This window comes from Xenopus laevis, chromosome 1S (genome assembly GCF_017654675.1).
Source record: "Xenopus laevis strain J_2021 chromosome 1S, Xenopus_laevis_v10.1, whole genome shotgun sequence".
NCBI classification, from domain to species: Eukaryota; Metazoa; Chordata; class Amphibia; order Anura; family Pipidae; genus Xenopus; species Xenopus laevis.
The window spans coordinates 74,689,809-74,710,061 of record NC_054372.1 but is presented as its reverse complement, the minus strand read 5'-3'; the positions used below and the strand labels follow the sequence as shown (position 1 = coordinate 74,710,061).

Here is a 20,253-nt window from a genome sequence, read left to right as displayed (position 1 = left end):
TCAGATTTCAATTTACAAAATTTTGGGCAGAAAGTCTGCCCATTCGAGAATTTACTATTCAAACGCACCTGAAGCAACACGTTTGGATCTATCATTTTGTAAACATATGTACATCTGAACAGATTCATTCTTATAATTTAGCAACACCTTGCAGTAAATATTCAAAAGGAAAACAAAGTGCATGCGTTGGAAAGCATTAAATAATTAGGAGATGCACAAGGAAGTGGGGAAGCTTTCATAAAGAGTTAACAGCTGTCACATTTGTAATTATCTACAACATACTGTATAAACAACCACTTTGTTTAAATAAAAGTTAGTGACTTTTTAAAATACATAGAGGACCATTTATCAAAGGTAGAGATTCGAATTCATATGAATTTTTTTTTTACTCTAATAAATTCAAATATACTCACAACTCGACTGGGAGTTTATGTAAGATAAAATTTGAATGTTTAATATTCGATCTAATGCTTCCGAATTTGAATCTTATTCAAATGGTATTTAAATAGTATGTATCTAGTTTTTCTTGAATGTCAGGAAGGCTATTAACATTTCCAAATGGCTCAACGGACCTCTGCCATTGATTTGTACATGAACAAGGCAGGTTTTAGGTGGCGAATATTCGAATTAGGCCTGTTTCCATGGTCGAGGTACACATATTACATTCAGGCCCCGACTGGCAATCTGTGGGTTCTGGCAAATGCCAGAGGGGCTGCAGTACGACTCCATAGAAAGTTACCATACAGTGGGCTGGTAGGAGGCAGTTTGGGCCTCTGTGTACTTGGAATGACAGGGCCTATTTTGACTCCCAGTCCAGGCCTGATTACATTCGAATAGGGGGATTAAAATTCAAATGTCAGAATTTTGACAACAAAAAAATTCTAAATTCTAATTTACTATTTGACTCTTAATAAATCTGCCCCATAATGTGCTATTAAAAGCAATAGAAAACAAAAAAAACCTTAAAAGACCAGTAACAATTTTTTTTTTTTTTAAAATGTGTTTCTACATAATAAAAAAACCACCAAGACACATCGATTTCTCCTCCCTGCCTTCTATAAGATTGCTAGGGAGGAGAAATCAAGGCCACACCAAAGATCGTCGCCCTGTTGCCGTTTCTGAAGAGAAGCGCAACCAGAGAATCGTTATGGGATACTGTCATGGGAAAAATTTTTTTTGAATCAATTAATAGTGCTGCTCCAGCAGAATTCTGCACTGAAATCCATTTCTCAAAAGAGCAAACAGATTTTTTTTTATATTCAATTTTGAAATCTGACATGGGGCTTCTAGACATATTGTCAATTTCCCAGCTGCCCCAAGTCATGTGACTTGTGCTCTGATAAACTTCAATCACTCTTTACTGCTGTACTGCAAGTTGGCATGATATCACCCCCCTCCCTTTTCCCCCACAGCAACCAAAAAAAAAGAACAATGGAAACGTAACCAGATAACAGCTCCCTAACACAAGATAACAGCTGCCTGGAAGATCTAAGAACACTCAATAGTAAAAACCCATGTCCCACTGAGACACATTCAGTTACATTGAGAAGGAAAAAAAGCAGCCTGCCAGAAAGCATTTCTCTCCTAAAGTGCACAAGTCACATGACCAGGGGCAGCTGGGAAATTGACAAAATGTCTACCCCCATGTCAGATTTCAGAATTGAATATAAAAAAAATTCAAGTAGCACTATTAACTGATGCGTTTTGAAAAAAACATGTTTTCCCGATGACAGGATCCCTTTTGCAAATATAAAATTAAAAGTGTCATGGTGTTTGTTTTTCGTTATGTAGAAATTTTTTTTAAAAAAAAAAAAACATTTATGCTACTAGTCCTTAATGTTCAAGTTCTCCACCTGACCAATGTATTTTCACCACTTTCTTCGCATTTCCATGTGGCACCTTAGCAATGAAAACTGGGACAACCAGTGTACAAGGAATCAAACATCTTGAATGAAAATGTATTCTATTCCTGTCCTAAAATACATGGTTGCTGTATCAGTTTTCAAAGCTTAAGAGCTTTTTCAAGTCTACTTTGGTTTTATTCAGTTTATGCTAACCACAAAATATGGTAATTGGCACATTAGCTATTCTGCAGTATTTATTCTACCACAGTCCCTTATTATTCAATTTCTTTGATGGGTTGTGGACCAAATCACAGAAGATAAGGAAAAATTAAAGGATACCTTTTCGAACATCACGAACAGAAGAGGGCAATTTTTCGTGCTTCTTTTCTGAACCTGTGTTTGGCCAAAGTACATGTATTCAGAATGTGCTTTCAGACATAAAATACATTTTCGAAACTGCTTTGTCCCGTTTTTCTTTAAAACACCATATTTATCAACATACATTAACATTTTTTACTATAATTTTTTTACTGCTTTCCATACGCATTTATTTGTGTAGGGGATAAAACTAGCCAGGTTTCAGATGTAAACCTGTGCCATCAGGATTAATAGTCAATGCTTCAGCAGAATTCTGCAAAAAAAATTTTAATACAAAAATGTATATCCATTAACTGTTACATAGAAACCGGAATCAAATCTAATACAAGACAAATCAGCTTTTTTCTAGAAAGCATAACAAGCCTATAAAGGAAAAAGCAAACCACATCAGCTAGGGAGTTATCAGGAAAACAAAAAATATGCTTTCATAGAGTTGTTGCAAATAAAAAAAAAAAAAAAAAAGACAAGTATTGGTCTAATACTCTGCATCTGAACTACATGGAAATGTTATTTCCACCAAAATCATAATTACCCTCAGACTCCTTTATTTCAAAAGCTCAGTTATTCATGCTACAAATGAGCATTACTATTTTATCTACTTTTGTGGAAGAAATCAGTATGAGCATCTTAAAAAAGAAATAATACCTGCATAAGAGTCTGATGCAGAACTTCCACTTCTATCAAACACAATTGGAGAAATACCTCTAGCCCTTTTCCTTTCCTTCTTTTTTTGATCTAGAAAATATGTGAGAAGATAATGTAAGATTGGCAGCGGGTATAAAATCCTCCAACCACTGATCCTTGGGTTTAGGATGGCCGCTCCATTACACATATTGATGTGGTTACTGCATGAGCTATGCTTATTACTACAAAAATTTATGATTCCCTAAGCACTAAAGGCCTGAACTTCATAACAGCTCAGCATGAGGGGTACAGATGAAAACGTGTTCTAAATGTATAAACTAGTTATAAATGTATTTAATAGACAAAAATCCTGTGAAAAAGTTAGCCAATGCATATTCTCCACTGTATGTGGCATTACAATAATTTGGCTACAGATATATTTCTGCAGCACTCACCGCAATCTGTAAAACAAAATGAAAAAAAATAAAATAAAATCCAGTTTGTGAACTGGCAAGTAAAAGAAGCTTTAAAAATAAAAAAGGCATACCCCAAAGGTACTTGCAGCAGCTCTTCAAAGTACCATAAGGTAAAGTGAACATGCATGTACAAATAAACTATTTGCTAGCAACAAATGTCCTATTTTACATAGGAATTTTTTTCAGTCTGTAGTCACAAATGCCAAACATCCACTTGTTGCTGGGCCAAATTGGGTTGCTCATATCCTTGGGCCAATGAGTGGATCAGAGGCCTATGCAGGCCTGCAGGGAGAAAATTGCATCAACATGCTGAATCTGCATCCTAAATCTGATCAAAATGATGTGTCGTTTAGCCCTCAGTGGCCAACATTGGTCCCCCTGTAAATAACCTTCTGCACTGCTAGAGATAATATTAGACAATGCAGTTTCTCTGTTCGGAATAAAGGCTGAAAACCACCTCCTCTGATATCACTCCTAACAAGGCTGTTTACCTGCAAGGACCAACTTTGTCTCCCGATATCTGTTGTTAGGGGTATGTTAATGTAGACAATGCAGTACAGCAGCTTCAGGCAATGTATCAGACATACACTGAATATAGTTTCTCAAAATAAGCCTTTTGTTGAACAGGGGCTAACCAGAGTAGATATCACAAGAGATGCCTGCATCCTTTTTAATAAAATCTGTGCTGAGCACATTTCACAAATATCTAGTAAATGTAATATAAATATAATTTTAATTATATATAATAATATAGTCTTTAAGCAAATATTTAGGAGGCATTCTGATCCTGCTATAGGGCTGGTTCAGAAAGGTAAAGAATAGTTTAGCAAGCAACAAGAACTTTATGGAAAATTAGGTATAAATGCTTGTATGCGGTCAGATTTCCATAACCAAATTTAGAGACTGTTCCCATATTTTATACACAGAACGGAATATGAATTTTAACAGTAAAATTATATGTTTTCCACTTATCTAGAAATATCTGCTACCTTTACTTAACAAAAACATGCTTAACATCACTGAACAATGCACACTGGGGTAGGCATGTATTACAAATTGATAATTATGTGTCCAAGTCTTTCATGGTTTTTATCATACCATTACAATAGTAACAAGATCAACAATAGAGAAATTTAATGCCAAACGCCAGCTTAAAACAATCAGTTTTTAAAGATATGAAAAGTAAAATTAGGGCTCAATGCAGAATATTAAAACTTTTCTCGCATGCAAGAAGGAATAATGTAGTCAGTGGTTTAGATAAACCAATTCAGACACTGATCTTTTCATGTTAAAGGGATACTTTTTTTCAAAATGAATCAGTTAATAGTGCTGCTCCAGCAGAATTCTGCACTGAAATCCATTTCTCAAAAGAGCGAACAGATTTTTTTATATTCAATTTTGAAATCTGACATGGGGCTAGACATATTGTCAATTTCCCAGCTGCCACAAGTCATGTGACTTGTGCTCTGATAAACTTCAATCACTCTTTATTGCTGTACTGCAAGTTGGATTGATATCACCCCCTCCCTTTTCCCCCCCAGCAGCCAAACAAAAGAACAATGGGAAGGTAACCAGATAGCAGCTCCCTAACATAAGATAGCAGCTGCCTGGTAGATTTAAGAACAACACTCAATAGTAAAAACCCATTTCCCACTGAGACACATTCAGTTACATTGAGAAGGAAAAACAGCAGCCTGCCAGAAAGCATTTCTCTCCTAAAGTGCAGGCACAAGTCACATGACCATGGGCAGCTGGGAAATTGACAAAATGTCTAGCCTCATGTCAGATTTCAAAATTGAATATAAAAAAATCTGTTTACTCTTTTGAAAAATGGATTTCAGTGCAGAATTCTGCTGGAGCAGCACTATTAACTGATTAATTTTGATTTTTTTTTCCCCATGACAGTATCCCTTTAATAAAAAAAAAATATTCCTCAAAACAAGTTACTTTGTTTTGTGTAGTATAATAAAATGGTGGATATTTTTACTTATTTTGCACAGAAGAAAAATACCATTTGACAAATCTTTCCCCATAAGTCTTTGTAAATAATTCTGCCGACATGTAAATAATTCATGTATTACAAATTTAAAGGACAAGGAAAGTCTAAAATATATTAAGGCTAGAAATGCTGTATTTTGTATACTAAACATAAGCATGAACTTACTGCACCACAAAGCCTAATCATACAAATGATTTATGCTTTCAAAGTTGGCCACAGGGGGCTGTCATCTTGTAACTTTGTTAAACATCTTTGCCTGACCCTGAACATGCTCAGTGTGGTCTGGGCTGCTAAGGGATCGACATAAACAAAGCTGCTTGAATTCTGCATGGCTGGTAAGTAAGGTGGGGGCTCCCCCTGCTGTTCATAAGTATGATTGTTTCCCTGCTTAGCAGTAAATGAAGGGAGAATTTCACTGCATACAGCCAGGTTTCTTAACTTTTAATTAAAGTATATTGGAGATAGGTTTCTTTTTCATTAAAGAAAGTAAAAATGGGATTTAATTTTTTTGCCTTTCCTTGTCCTTTAAATTATTGTGATAAATATTGTGGGAGATTAATTAAAGAATACCTGAAATGTCAGATCCTGAACCAGATCTAATAGAATCTCCATCAGTGAAAGATGCAGAATCTGATTCAGAGTCGCTTGCCTCGCTACGGGTATCATAATCATTTCCATCTCTCTGGTCTCTAGCATGTTCATCTTGATCATACTCTTCCTCCCCTTCTTCAGCTTCCTCACCCTCATCTTCCTCCTCGTCCTCAATTCCTTCTTCATCATTCTCACTGTTATTGCCTTGTTCTTCTTCAGATGATTCACTGCTGCCAGTTTCCCTATCAGATTCATAATCATCAGAGTTGCCTTCATTTGAAGAATGGCTAGATCTGCTCTGACGTTTGCTTGTATCGTGTCTTATTTTCTAAAAACAAAAAGCAGATTTTTATACTTAAAACTTTTCAGCAATATATTTATGAAAAAGAATCAATTGTTTATGAGCTAAGTGAAGCAGCAACAAATAAGGTTTGAACTAAATTTATTTTGACAAACCAAAACACACATGCTTGACACTGCTAACAGTGCATGAATTTCACAGCAAGAGCCAAATGAAAACACTATAATAGGTTTTCACCAGCCCTATGATCACAATGTGGACTCTGAGGTTAGGGCCACACGAATGCAGCCTACAGAGACGCAGGCCAAGAATCTGCTCCTCCTCTGTCTGCACCCAGAAGCATTGTATCCGCATGGGTGCAAGCAGACGTGGCAGATTACAGCACAAGAGAGAAAACAAAAAAACAAAGATGAGCTTTCACAATTCACAGTCGGTATACACCACATGCCTGCACCCGAGGGGAGATAATGTTTCCGGGCGCAGGCATATTGTTAAGGAAATCAGATTCAGGAGCAGATTCTCGGCTTGTGTTTCTCCACAGGCAGAAATCCACAAAATCTTGCCCCAGTGTAAGAGTTCGAGGGGGATACTGAAAGATGGGGGGTATTTATAATAGAAGTTTTACTGCAAGTGGGAGAAAAATGTTAGGTTATCGGTACACTTTACATAAATATCAGAGCGTTAGTGATTTCTTGAAGTAAACAGGACAAAGAAACTAAAAATACAGCCCTTCCAACTGCTTGGATCTTAGGAGCCGGTTAATACAAACACCAGTGAGTTGAGAAGTCCACTGTACAAACAAATCTCTATTTTCCTCCACCAGCAGTCTTTGTTGTACTGTAAGGCTGAACTGTCTATCTGGAGGCCCGCAGGCCAGATGTGGCCCTGTGGTGGATCTTTATGGCCCCCATTCTGCTCAGAGGCTATATGGACTTCGCTTTAAAGGAACAGTAACACCAAAAAAATGAAAGTCTGGAGTACTTGAGAGGTATGCTAGTTGGCTATTTTTGCTGACCGGCCTTTGACAAGAAGATCATCCAAATTGGGAATAACGGTTATTCCCTTGAGCCTGAGCACCTCTAGTGCTGCTGCCATTACCTTGGTGAAGGTGCCCGGAGTGGGAATGGGAGTGCTAGAAAATTGCCAGTGGTTTCTGTCCACGTAAAATCTGAGGAATCTGTGATGTCCCGGGTAAAGCGGTACACGGAGGTACGTGTTTTGACGTCTATTACGATTGTCTGATGAAAGGATTGAGGGTTTTTAAGTCTAGAAGGAGCCTTAAGGAGCCAACCTTTTTGGGGATCATGAAAAGGTTCGAATAAAATAGAGAAATTTTATTACTTACCGTAATTTCTATTTCCAAGTCACCTACCATGGCAGCACTCACCAACATGAGTATTCCCCGCCCCTCAGGTCACTGGACAGGAAAGGGTTAACTCCCAACCCTATAACATCCGCTCTGCACCGCCCCCACCTTGTCTATGTTTCCTAGCTTCAGAAGGGAGGGAAGTTGGTGAGTGCTGCCATGGTAGGTGACTTGGAAATAGAAATTACGGTAAGTAATAAAATTTCTCTATTTCCCAAGCCACCCATGGCAGCTCATCACCAACATGAGAATTTCCAAAGCCAAAAAGAAGGGAGGGACAACAACTGATGCTTAATATTTATTATGAATGCAATACAGCTTGCAAAACCTTTCTCCCAAATTTAGCCTCTTGGGAAAGAAAAACATTTAACTTATAATGTTTTATAAATGTATGCAAGGAGGACCATCTTGCAGCCTTGCAAATTACGTCTGGCGGCGCTCTGGCTTCCGCCGCCCAGGAAGCAGCCAATGCTCGAGTAGAGTGAGCCTTCAAGTCTCTAGGTACCTCTCTGCCTGTTTTGTGATAAGCGAACACTATGCATTCAACGATCCATCGACTAATAGTCGCTTTAGACGGAGCACAACCTCTTCTAGGACCACTCGGAATGACAAACAGTCTCTCTGACTTCCTCCACGACTGTGTACGGGTCAGATAATGAGATATTATTCGAACTAGATCCAACGTATGCCACTGTTGTTCACGCTCTGTTTTGGGATCCGGACAAAAGGAGGGTAAAGTTATCTCCAAATTCATGTGAAATTGTGATACAACCTTCGGAAGAAATTCAAACGCTGGTCTCAAGACCACCTTGTCAGGGAACAAAACCGTATCAGGTTCCTTCGCCGAAAGAGAATGAATTTCCCCTACTCTGCAGGCTGAAGTGATCGCCACCAGAAATAAAGCTTTCAGAGTAACATGCCAATCCGAAGCCTTTTCCAAAGGTTCAAACGGAGCTGCCATCAAAACCTTTAGGACCAAAGGCAAATCCCATGGAGGCATCCCTAGTCGTCTCACTGGACACACTCTTTTGAGTGCATTGAACAGGCGAATGACCAACGGATCCTCAGCCCATGGTTTTTCAGTTAATGCCGACAGTGCTGAAACTTGTCCTCTCAAAGTGCTGACACTAAGCTTCCTCTGGTACCCAGCAAAGAGAAACTGCACCAATTCCGATGCCCCAGGACATCTGGGATCAAATCCCTTATCTTCCGCAAACTTAACAAAACAGGACCAGACACGATAATACTGACTTGACGTTGAGTGCTTTCTAGATTTCAACAACAATTCTATCAGATCTTTCTTGAGGCCCATACCTGATAACCTCTGCCTTTCAACTTCCATGCCCTCAACGACAGGTGGAACACCTCCTGAAATGGAACTGGGCCCTGCATCAGCAGATCTTTCACAATTGATAGTTTCATTGGAGGCTCCACTGACATCTGCCTCAAAAGTGGAAACCAGGGACGCCTGGGCCAGAATGGAACTATTGCAATCACCTGTGTCCCTTCTTTGTCTATTTTCTTCAATACCCTCCAAATTAATGGAAAGGGTGGAAAGACATAACCGAACATCCATCTCCAGTTCTGATTTAGGGCATCTACCCCACTGGACATCCGGGATGGGTACCTTGAGAAGAACCTCCTGCACTTGTGGTTGTGATCCGAGGCCATGAGGTCTATCTCTGGATTGCCAAATCTCTGGGTAATGGTCTGGAACACAGCGGGATTCAGGGACCACTCTCCTGGCTCCAAGGCATTTCTGCTTAGGAAATCCGCCTGCACATTCATTTTGCCTGGCACAAAAAAGGCTACTAAACCTCTGAGGTTTGATTCTGCCCATGACATGATAGTTGACAGCTCTTGTATTAACTGCACACTCTTGGTGCCTCCTTGTCTGTGTACATAAGCCACCGCCATGGCATTGTCTGACCGGATTTTCACCCACCTGTGTGTTATCCTCTCCGAGAAGGCTAATAGAGCCATCCTTATTGCCCTCAACTCCAATACATTGGAAGGAAGATGAGAGACTTCCCACTGCCCTTGGGCTGACAGATTGTCTAACATGGCTCCCCAGCCTGTTTGAGAGGTGTCTGTTGTAATCGTGACGTATTCTGGTTCTGTTAACGGCATTCCTCTGGTTAGATTCCTCGGAATCAACCACCAGTCTAGGCTCGCCATCACCTGTTTTGGAATATGAAGGAGTCTCTTCAAATTTACGGGATTGGTCGACCCTGAACCCAGAAAACATATTTGAAGGGGTCTCATGTGCCACCTTGCCCAACGTACCATCTGAATGGTGGAGGAAAATAGACCCAGAATTGACATGCAATCTTTGACTGACACGCTGGTGAGTTGTTGAAAGGACCTCACTCGGTCCATGATGTATGAGACCTTCTGTTCTGGAAAAGACACTATCCCTTGAAGAGTGTCCAAACTGGCTCCTAAGAAGACTATCTTCTGAGTTGGCACCAGATGACTTTTCTGCCAGTTTATTACCCAACCGAAATGTTGCAGAATTCCAACCGCTTCGTCTCTGTTTTTTACAGCTTCTTCTTCTGAGTTGGACACCAGAAGGATATCGTCCAGATAATGGAAGGCTGGGACCTCCTTCACTCTCAGGAAAGCTATTACTGTTACTAAGACCTTTGAAAATGTCCTTGGAGACGTGGACAGGCCAAACGGGAGGCAAGAGAACTGCACGTGTTGTTCCCGAAACACAAACCGCAGGTATTTTCTGTGTGGACCGTACACTGGAACATGGAAGTATGCGTCCTTGAGATCCAGATTTACCAACCATGCTCGAGGCGGAATTGCTGCAACTATGGATGTCAGGGACTCCATTTTGAATTTCCTGCAACGTATAAATTGATTTAGGGGTCGAAGATCCAGCACAGGTCTGAACGCCCCTGAGGATTTTCTTACTAGAAAGAGTTTGGAGTAAAACCCTCTCCTCTGTTGCTCCCGAGGTACTGGTTCTACAGCACCGGTTTCTAGCAACTGATCCATGTATTCTTGAACTACTTCCTTTGCACCTTGAACCTTCGGCACCAAAGAAACTCGATACACATCGTATCTTGGGACCCTGGAAAATTCGAGATGATAACCTTCCTTTATAATCTCTAGAACCCAACGATCCCGAATATTCTCGGCCCAAACCTCCTCGAAGAGTGCCAGACGCGCTCCTACTGCACAGGTTCGAGCCGGCCTGATCTCATTGTGTTCTGTTTGAGGAAGAGCCAAAACCAGTTGCCTTCTTTGCCGGTTGTCGTGGCTCCCCTCTAGAAGGTCTCCATGGAGACTGTCTGCCTTGAGACCTCCCAGGCCTGTACTGCCTTGAGTTCCGAAAATTCCTATTTTTTGGCGACTCAGCTCTTGGCCCATGACGTCTGAATTTTCTCTCCTGTGGAAGAAAAACACTTTTCCCACCAGACACCTTTTTAATAATTGAATCCAGACTTTCACCGAACAATCTGTCCCCTTCAAAAGGCAATTGACACAAATTGGCTTTAGAGGCAGTGTCTGCTGACCAGGACTTCAGCCATAGTGCTCTCCTTGATGCTACTGAAAGAGCCATTGACCTCGCTGCCAACCTGACTAAATCGATGGAAGCTTCTGCCATAAAATCAGTAGCTATTTTTAGATCAGATAACATATCTCGCAGGACTGATCTCTTGACATTTGAAGAAATGGCATCTTCTAGATTATTTACCCAGATCTTCATCGCCCTAGAAGTTGAAGTTAGTGCAACCGCAGGCCTGCAAGATGCCCCGGCAGAGACAAATGCTTTCTTCAGATCCAACTCCATCCGCTTTTCCATCGGATCTCTAAATGCACCCGCATCGTCAACCGGTAGGGTAGTCTTCCGAGCCAAGCGAACCACTGCCGCATCAACCTTAGGTGGATTATCCCACAACTTTGCATTAGGCTCATCCACAGGGTATTTCTTTGCAAATTTACCTTGAATAACCACTCTCTTTTCCGTCTTTTTCCACTCTGAGCTAATAAGCTCTTTAATTGAACCATGAACCGGAAAGGTAGAGGAACGTTTCTTCACGGACGGAAACAACTTGTCTGCCGAAGAACTCTTTGGTGTCTCTTCAGTTAGACTTAATGTCTTCCTAACTGCCTTCACTAGACCCTCTATTGTCGAGGCATCAAAGGCGGACTCATCCTCAGAGAAAATTTCTCCTTCCTCTGATAAATCCGACTGAACATCCGCAGGATCATAATATTCATCTTCTGAAATGTCCGAAATGGACTCATACAGCATTTCCCGAGACCTCTTAGGCCTCCTGCTTGAGGAAGATGCTTCCTGCACCCCTTGCACCACTGCTTGCTTAATTAGGGACACTAAGGCATCCAATTGGGGTGGTGAAGAAGTTTGAGGCTCAGCCGTTAAAGGTTGTTCAGCAACCGACTGCTTTCTTGCTTGTTGACTTTCCACCTTCTGTGCTTCAGTAGCGGCAGAGAGGCTAAACAGGAAAGAAACAAGCACCATCAGCCTCCACTCTCTCCCCAAACAATAACTCCGTTATCATTCGCTTACCTAGAAACTTTTGGCTGCACTCCTCTCCCAGAGCCAGACTGATCCATCTTGTCTGTAACCTATGAGACAGGCAATAGTAAGCACCCTTGCGTCCAAAATATGAAGAATCTATCTTTCTCCATGCTCACCGACACACCACGCTCCACTTCCAATTTCGGCGCGCGTCGTGACGTCAAGACGCCGGCGCACGCACCCGTCGCGTCAGAAATAACGCGCGACCGGAATGACGCGCGACCGGAACGACGCGCGACCAGAACGACGTGCGACCGGAACGACGCGTACATCCGGCTGGTGGAACGCAAGATTGCCTGGCTCTGGGAGGAAAATTACATACTTCCTGCGTCTGTTAGAAGCGGTTTTCAGAGGATCCGCACTTCGCCACCAAACAACACGGCCAGTTTAACTGTGGGCCTGACAGGTGGAATGTGACCCAGCCATTGGTCCTTCTCCACCGCGATCCCCTCCGGGGAGCATATGGGAGGCATCAGGGCAGAGAGAGCAGAGAGACCCTGGAAGCGGTAAGCTACACAAGTGACCTGGACAGGAAAAAGACAAGGTGGGGGCGGTGCAGAGCGGATGTTATAGGGTTGGGAGTTAACCCTTTCCTGTCCAGTGACCTGAGGGGCGGGGAATACTCATGTTGGTGATGAGCTGCCATGGGTGGCTTGGGAAATATCCTTTTCCTAGGTATGCCTGAGGAGCCGGTTGAATAGTTCCTGCCGACGCGAGGTCTTAGATGACTGTGAGGAATTTTGCTCTTTTGGGGTTCTACTTGGGCAGTCATGATATGAAGAATCTGTGGGGTGGGCATTGTGTGAAGTCTATCAAAAATCCTTGTGACACCACCCGAAGGACCCACTGGTCCCTTACTTTGCCTTTCCACACCTCTCGAAAGGATTTGAGATTCCTAAGGGAATCCCTTTGGGGTGGTTATGTTTTCATGCCGTGTTGGACTCCTCCTGGGAGGATTTGGCTGGTCCTTTGGAGGAAGATCAACTGGCACCCGGTAACAAGAACGGAAGTTAGAGTTGGTTTTGTCTGTCTGTGGCTTTGTCCCGTCCCTGACGGAAGGGACAAAAAAAGGGTCATCGTTTGAAAGGGGTTCTCTTAGTTCTGGCCTGTGGAAGTAGGGTGCTCTTGCTGCCGATAGCCTCGGATATTATCTTGTCAAGTTCAGCCCTGAAGAGTAGTTTTCCATGGAAGAGGAGACTGACTATGGACCTCTTTGATGCCGCTGACCATTAACCATAGGAACCAACAGGCAGCTATGGATTATGCTGAAGCTTGGGTGACCAATTTTGCTGCGTCCAGGGCCGTGTCACAGATGTAGGCTGTAGCATTTGCTATATGTGAGAGATTATCCGTAGAATGGTCCTCCGACCCGAGAAGCTGTGCTGGTTGTTCCAAACAGACTTCCATGGCCTTTGCCATCCGGGCTATGGCGCATATCAGTCTGAAGGCTGTACCAGATGCTGTAAAGGTAGCCTTGCAGAAGTCTTCCAGTCATTTGGTTATTGGGATAGTGGTATTCCTGGATAGCCTGGAAACCGGTGGGTCGACCATTTGAGGTGACGACCAAAGATTGATACACTCCTGTGGAAAGGGGTATGCCTTTGAAAAACAACTGGAAACTTGTACCCTGTGGTCAGGGGGTTTTCCATTGAGACAATAATTTTGTCTAGTTCGTATCCAGGAAAGACACAAGCTTTTCTTTTGTTTCTTAAAGATATTCTTTGCTGGTTCTATGGTGGAGACTATGTCTTCGATGTTAAAGGGGTGGTTCACCTTTGAAGTAACTTTTATTGTGTTATAGAACAACCAATTCTAAGCAACTTTTCAATTGGTTTACATTATTTTTTATAGTTTTATAGTTATTTGTCTTTTTCTTCTGATTCTTTGCAGCTTTCAAATTGGTGTCGCTGACTCCCTTCTAAAAAAAACGCACTGTAAGGCTACAGATGTATTATTGTTACTTTTTATTTACTGATCCTTCTATTCAGACTCTCTCCTATTCATATTCCAGTCTCTTATTCAAATCAATGCATGGTTGCTAAATAAAAGCAATGCTTAAAATTGAATTACTGTATATACTTGAGTATAAGCCTACCTGAGTATAAGCCGAGGTACCTAATTTTACCAACGAAAACTGGGAAAACGTATTGACTCTAGTATAAGCCTAGACACAACTACAGCCCTGTCTCCCAGCAGCGCACATTCCGCCAAATCGACCCCCCCAGCAATCAACCGGACTTCTTTGCAAAGTTGATGGTGACAGAGAATTGCCAAACGGATTACTGTGTGCATTGTCCCCCTGTCCCACTACCATGTGCAGAGGGTGCTGTGTGATATTGCCATCACTGTTAATCTTTCGTATAACCAACAGAGGGCGCTGTGTAATATTGCAATCACTGTTATTCTTTCATATAACCAACAGAGGGTGCTGTGTGATATTGCAATCACTGTTATTCTTTCATATAACCAACAGAGGGCGCACTGTTATTCTTTCATAAAACCAACAGAGGGGGCACTGTTATTCTTTCATATAACCAACAGAGGGCGCTGTGTAATATTGCAGTCACTGTTATTCTTTCATATAACCAACAGAGGGCGCTGTGTGATATTGCAGTCAGTTATTCTTTCATATAACCAACAGATGGCGCTGTGTGATATTGCAGTCACTGTTATTCTTTCATATAACCAACAGAGGGCACACTGTTATTCTTTCATATAACCAACAGAGGGTGCTGTATGATATTGCAGTCTCTCCCCAAGCGAACTGTTGGTATAGGAATGATTAAAAGTAAATGCAATCAGCTACTGCCCACTGACCCGAGTATAAGCCGAGGTAGACTTTTTCAGCACATTTTGGATGCTGAAAAACTCAGTTTATACTCGAGTATATACGGTAAGTACTTATAGGTGGAAAAAAAAGTTGCTGTAAAGCAGGAGTGCCCATACTTTACTAATGCAAGGTCTACTTTTAGTCATGATTTTCCATTATGATCTACATCCATAAAAGCTTTACCATTCTGCTCCATTACTTAAATATTGATTTATACCTTTGATATAAATGATTTATGAGAAAATGAATATTTAACAAATTACTATTTCTTATGTAACCATAACATAATAAATATCTGAATTAAAATAATTAAATAGCAGGGTGATTTAGACAAGCTGTTTGTTGACATTGTCATGTACCTTTTGGGCACCCCTGCTGTAAAGCATGTTGTCATCTTTTGTACTTTTTTGTCATTACTCGTTTAATTGTACTCTTCCAACTATTTATTACCTTCCTTAAAAGGAACAGGAGGCCTAAAGGTGATGTTGGTGATTCTAGATATAAACTCATGATCCAGACCAAATACCCTTTATTAAAAATATCTCCTTCTCCCTATTGTCTCCTAATATGCAATTTTTACTGTGCATATATTCAGGTAAAATGTTTGTCTGCATATGCAAACCATTATGTCTTAAACTTGTATTTAGGGATGCACCGAATCAAGGATTCGGTTCGGGATTCGGTCTTCTTCAGCAGGATTCGGCTGAATCCTTCTGCCCAGCTGAACCGAATTTGCATATGCAAATTAGGAGTGGGGAGGGAAGCTTGTCACAAAACAAGGAAGTAAAAAATGTTGTCCCTTTCACACCCCTAATTTGAATAAGCAAATTAGGTTTCAGGTTGGGTAATCGCCCAAATCTTTCACAAAGGATTCGGGGGTTCGGCAGAAACCAAAATAGTGGATTCGGTGCATCCCTACTTGTATTCCTTTACTTTGTCAACTACTGTGAGGCACAATGGGGCTATATAAATAATAATGTATGTGGCTAACAGGACAATGATATGCGTTTTATAGCATGCACATCCCTTAGGACAAGGGCACATGAAATTTCCCACTTAGTGCAGGTGCACTTAGAATGGCCCGAAGAATGTGAAAAGCAGGAATTTTCTGGCTGATCTATGCTTCGTGTACCTGCACTCAAGCAGAAGCTGTAATTTTCAGAGCAGACACATCGAGATGTAAATGAGAGTGGATCTGCTTTTATCCTCCTCACATTTTCATGAATTTCACTTAAAACAGATAGCAATTCACAGTGCTTTTAATATGAAGGAATTTGATATGTCACCTGTGCAGAAGGTGATATTTTGCAAGCAAAAATAACTTTTCTGCCATTACTGTATACAATACTGGAAGCTTAGCTTTGTCACTTGCAGGATAGCATGATTCCCCACAGGTTCCAGGAGTGCTGGATCTGTCATCCTGGCCAATTATCATATAAATGCAAATAGTATGTTTTACCACACAGTTCTGCATGTTGCAGTGTTAAAGTCAGAAGGTAGTACTGGGGAAGCTTGGACAAATACACACTTTCTTAAAGAGATACTGACACCTGAAATTAAACTTTTTTTTACATCTATTATAATATTGGCTTTGCAAGCTACTTCTAACTTTGCCATAAAGTATTTGCATGATGTTTTTACATCACCTGTCTGATCCCCCATGTTCCTGTATGAGGGGGCTGCCATATTTGTGCAGCAGGAGTCCGTTAGCATTAGAAACTGTAACTAACAGGCTGAGATGGGATAGTCTGGTTGGCAAAGTCAGAGTGTCAGAGAGTCAGGCTTAGGAACTTCAACTAACAATTATATACAAAAACAAACCTCTCAGCAAAAAATGATCACCATGACCTATAGGTAACATTTAATGTACATTCATATGCAGAAATTCATTTTTTAGTGTCAGTATCACTTTAAGTCTGATATACGGTACAACCATGTTTCATTTCGCAGTCTAAATGAGCAGAATGCACTGTTCCCCCCAAAATTGTTTTGTGTCTTATAATGGGCATTCAGAAAATATGTCTCACCTCAGAAACCAAATCAGGTGTAATGGATTTGGGTCACCTGTCTGATTCTCTCTTTCTCAAACTGATTTTATCTTGTAGACCTTTATAATTGTCTCTTGCAGTGCCGCTAGAAGAGTTTATCCTTCTATCACCATCTGACCTTCTCTTCTGGTCTTGCCTATGAAAGTCATCACCTTTGTATTCTGTAACTGGTTTCCCTTTGGTGCTGATTATCTTCTTGTTAGCCCCAGATGCTACTCTTTGAGGAGGTTGTCTGCTCATATGTGAAGACTGCTTTTGTCTCTTATTTTCAGTAATTTCAATTCTGTCACTTTTTCTTTTGGAACCTTCATAAAAAAATTCACATATTGCAAATTAGTTTAATACATTTAGTGCTACTTATTTTTATTTGTGTCGGGAAAATAACACGCAATACGCATTATATACAAATCTGGTTTTGGAGTTTATTCATGTACCGAAAATCCTATTGGCCTTAGATGCATTTAGGTGTTAAAGTCAATTTAACTGGCAAAACACATTAAACCATGGCAAAAATTATTAAACATAAGTTTAATTATACTGAAATAAGAAACTTTATTCTTTGTTTCTGAAATATTCTAGTCAGTCTTCGCTATCACCTATTCATTCTTGCTTCATGCAGGAGTTAGGTGAATGACTTTAATTGACAGATGTAATATCTTTTGGGGGACTTCCTTTCCTAGCATATTTTTATAAGCTAACTTAAATAATTGACTCCAGTATAAACAAAATCTAAAACGAATAACTGTCAGGCACAAATCTTGCCCATAGAGACAGGATTTCTGGTGACTGTAAAAGAGTGAGCTCTAATAAATCTTCTAGGCAAAAGAAGCACTTCCAAAGACTATTAAATCAGTCAATCACAGACTCCTGCATGAAGAGAGAATGAAAAGCAACAGATGCTGAACAGAAGATTTTTTATAAAGTTCCTTTTTTCAGTAAGCTGGTTCTTATATTCAATTTTCACTTTTGCAATACTTCCCCATTAATATCCATTTCACCTGCCAGCCTGACAATGACCTGACAATGAGCGGATCTTTACCTGAAGCTGAATAAAATTGGGTTGATCTGTTTGGCCAAGGGACCAACAAATCAAAATAGGCCCTTTGTGAAACGCAATTTTTTATATCTGCCAGATCCCTCCCAAGAACGGTCCATATATCTGTGGATAAGCTGCCAACTATCTGAAGGGCCGAACCAGCAGCTCTGCTTGTGCGTGCTCAATTTATGGAAATTGTTCAGTAAACAAATAAAAACTGGCTAGATAGGTCAGCTGTACAAAATAAAAAAAAAAGTTACCAATATAGTTAGTTAGCCAAAAATGTAATCTATAAATGGATGTCGAACATAACAGAACACTACTTCCTGCTGTTCAGCTCTCTTGGTTTCCACTGACTGGTTACCTTGGCGACCAAACAGTAACTAATCAGTGACTTGAGGGGAGGGCACATGGGCCATAACTGTTGCTTTTGAATCTGGGCTAAAAGTGGAGGATCAATTGCAAATTCACTGAACAATTATGTCCCATGTGGCCCTCCTTCAAGTCGCTGACTAATTCAGAGTTCGAGAGCAGAAAAGCAGGAAGTTGGATTCTGGCTATAATATTAGACATCCAGTCACTCCAGCCTTTATACATAACATTTTTGCGTAACTATAATAGAAACATGTTTATTTTGCACAGCCTATTTATCCGGATTTTATTTTTACACTGAACTGTTCCTTTTAAGTCACTGACTAACTCAGAGTTACAGCGCTGAACATCCACTCACTCCAGCCTTTATAGATTACATTTTTGGCTAACTATATTAGAAATATTTTTATTTAGCTCATTCTATCCATTTACCCAGTTTTTATTTTTACACTGAACTGTTCACCAAAAAGGAACAGTAACACCAAAAAATTTGTGATTTAAAGGAAAGCCAATATCATGTACTGGTGCCCTGCATTGGAAAAACTGACAAGTTTGCTTCAGAAACACAACTATAATTTATATAAATAAACTGCTGTGTAGCCATGGGCAGCCATTCAAGCACAGGATACACAGTATCTGAGAAGTTCAGAAGAATCCCATTGTATACCACAGAGCTTATCTGTTATATGCTGTGTATCCTGCGACTTTTCTTTTTCAGCTTTCAATGGCTGCCCCCATGGCTACACAGTAGCTTGTTTACATAAACTATAGTAGTGTTTCTAAAGCAAACACACCAGTTCTACTAGTGCAACAAAACACTACATTATATTTTCATTGCTTTAAAAGACTTGCAAAAAAAAAAAAAAAAGAAATCAGTTTGATTACCTTGACAGACATTAAGTGCATGCTAGCATCAATCATAATGAACATGCATTCCCTCAGATTGTCTCCGCACAATGAATATAAATGAGGTGGAGACAAGCAGCTGTTCCGAAATCAGCAATGCATTTGAAAGAATGGCAGACTACTGTTCAGCCGTGTAGTCTAACTTTTTTTTTCTCCAAATGTAGAGCTAATTTCAGCACATCTGCTTATCTCAGCCCATAAATATTATTCAGGCGGAGGTAAGTAGAGGCAATGCATGTGTGGCATGAGCACAAAGGCTTACAAAGAACAATTATAAGTATAATGCTAGTTACCAAACAGAAGACATATGGTACCTTTTTTTTCATTCACATCTTGTTCACTTGCAGTGTTGTATAATTCATCATCTTGATCTGGTGCTTCAGTTAAAATATCATCCAAAACATTCACTTCACCTTCTGAAACAAATAAATAAGTTTTAATAGGAGTATATGATACAATATATTAAGACATGGAGCAGCATTTTAAATCTAAAAACTGCTTGGCAACTCAACTCTGGCATTTATGTTGATAGAATGGTAAGTTGCCACACAGAAACTTAACACTGCAAGGTGAAACTGCTATGATAGGATCCTTAAGAGAAATGTTTGGTGTATATAAAAAAAAATAAAAAAAACTTGGTAAATAGATAGGCTTTGCAAAATAAAAAGTGTTTCTTATATAGTTAGTCAAACATGTAATCTATAAAGGCTTGAGTGACCGGACGTCTAACATAACTGAAAGTGGGTTCATGAACAGCCTTTTTACTATAGGGAGAACACAAACTGTGACCAATATTTTAGTCATTTTGCTTATGCAAAACAGTTCATCTGGGAAGAAATGTCCCCTTTACAAATGTTTCTCTATATACTAATTTGAATATGCACCTTGTCATCTCCCCATGTCTAATGAACAGTGCAAGTAAGC

General features: G+C 40.3%; 1 pseudogene; it reads right to left on the bottom strand.

The window, feature by feature from the left end:
* LOC108705834 overlaps nucleotides 1–20,253 on the bottom strand; it is an 82,875-nt pseudogene that overhangs the window by 57,917 nt on the left and 4,705 nt on the right.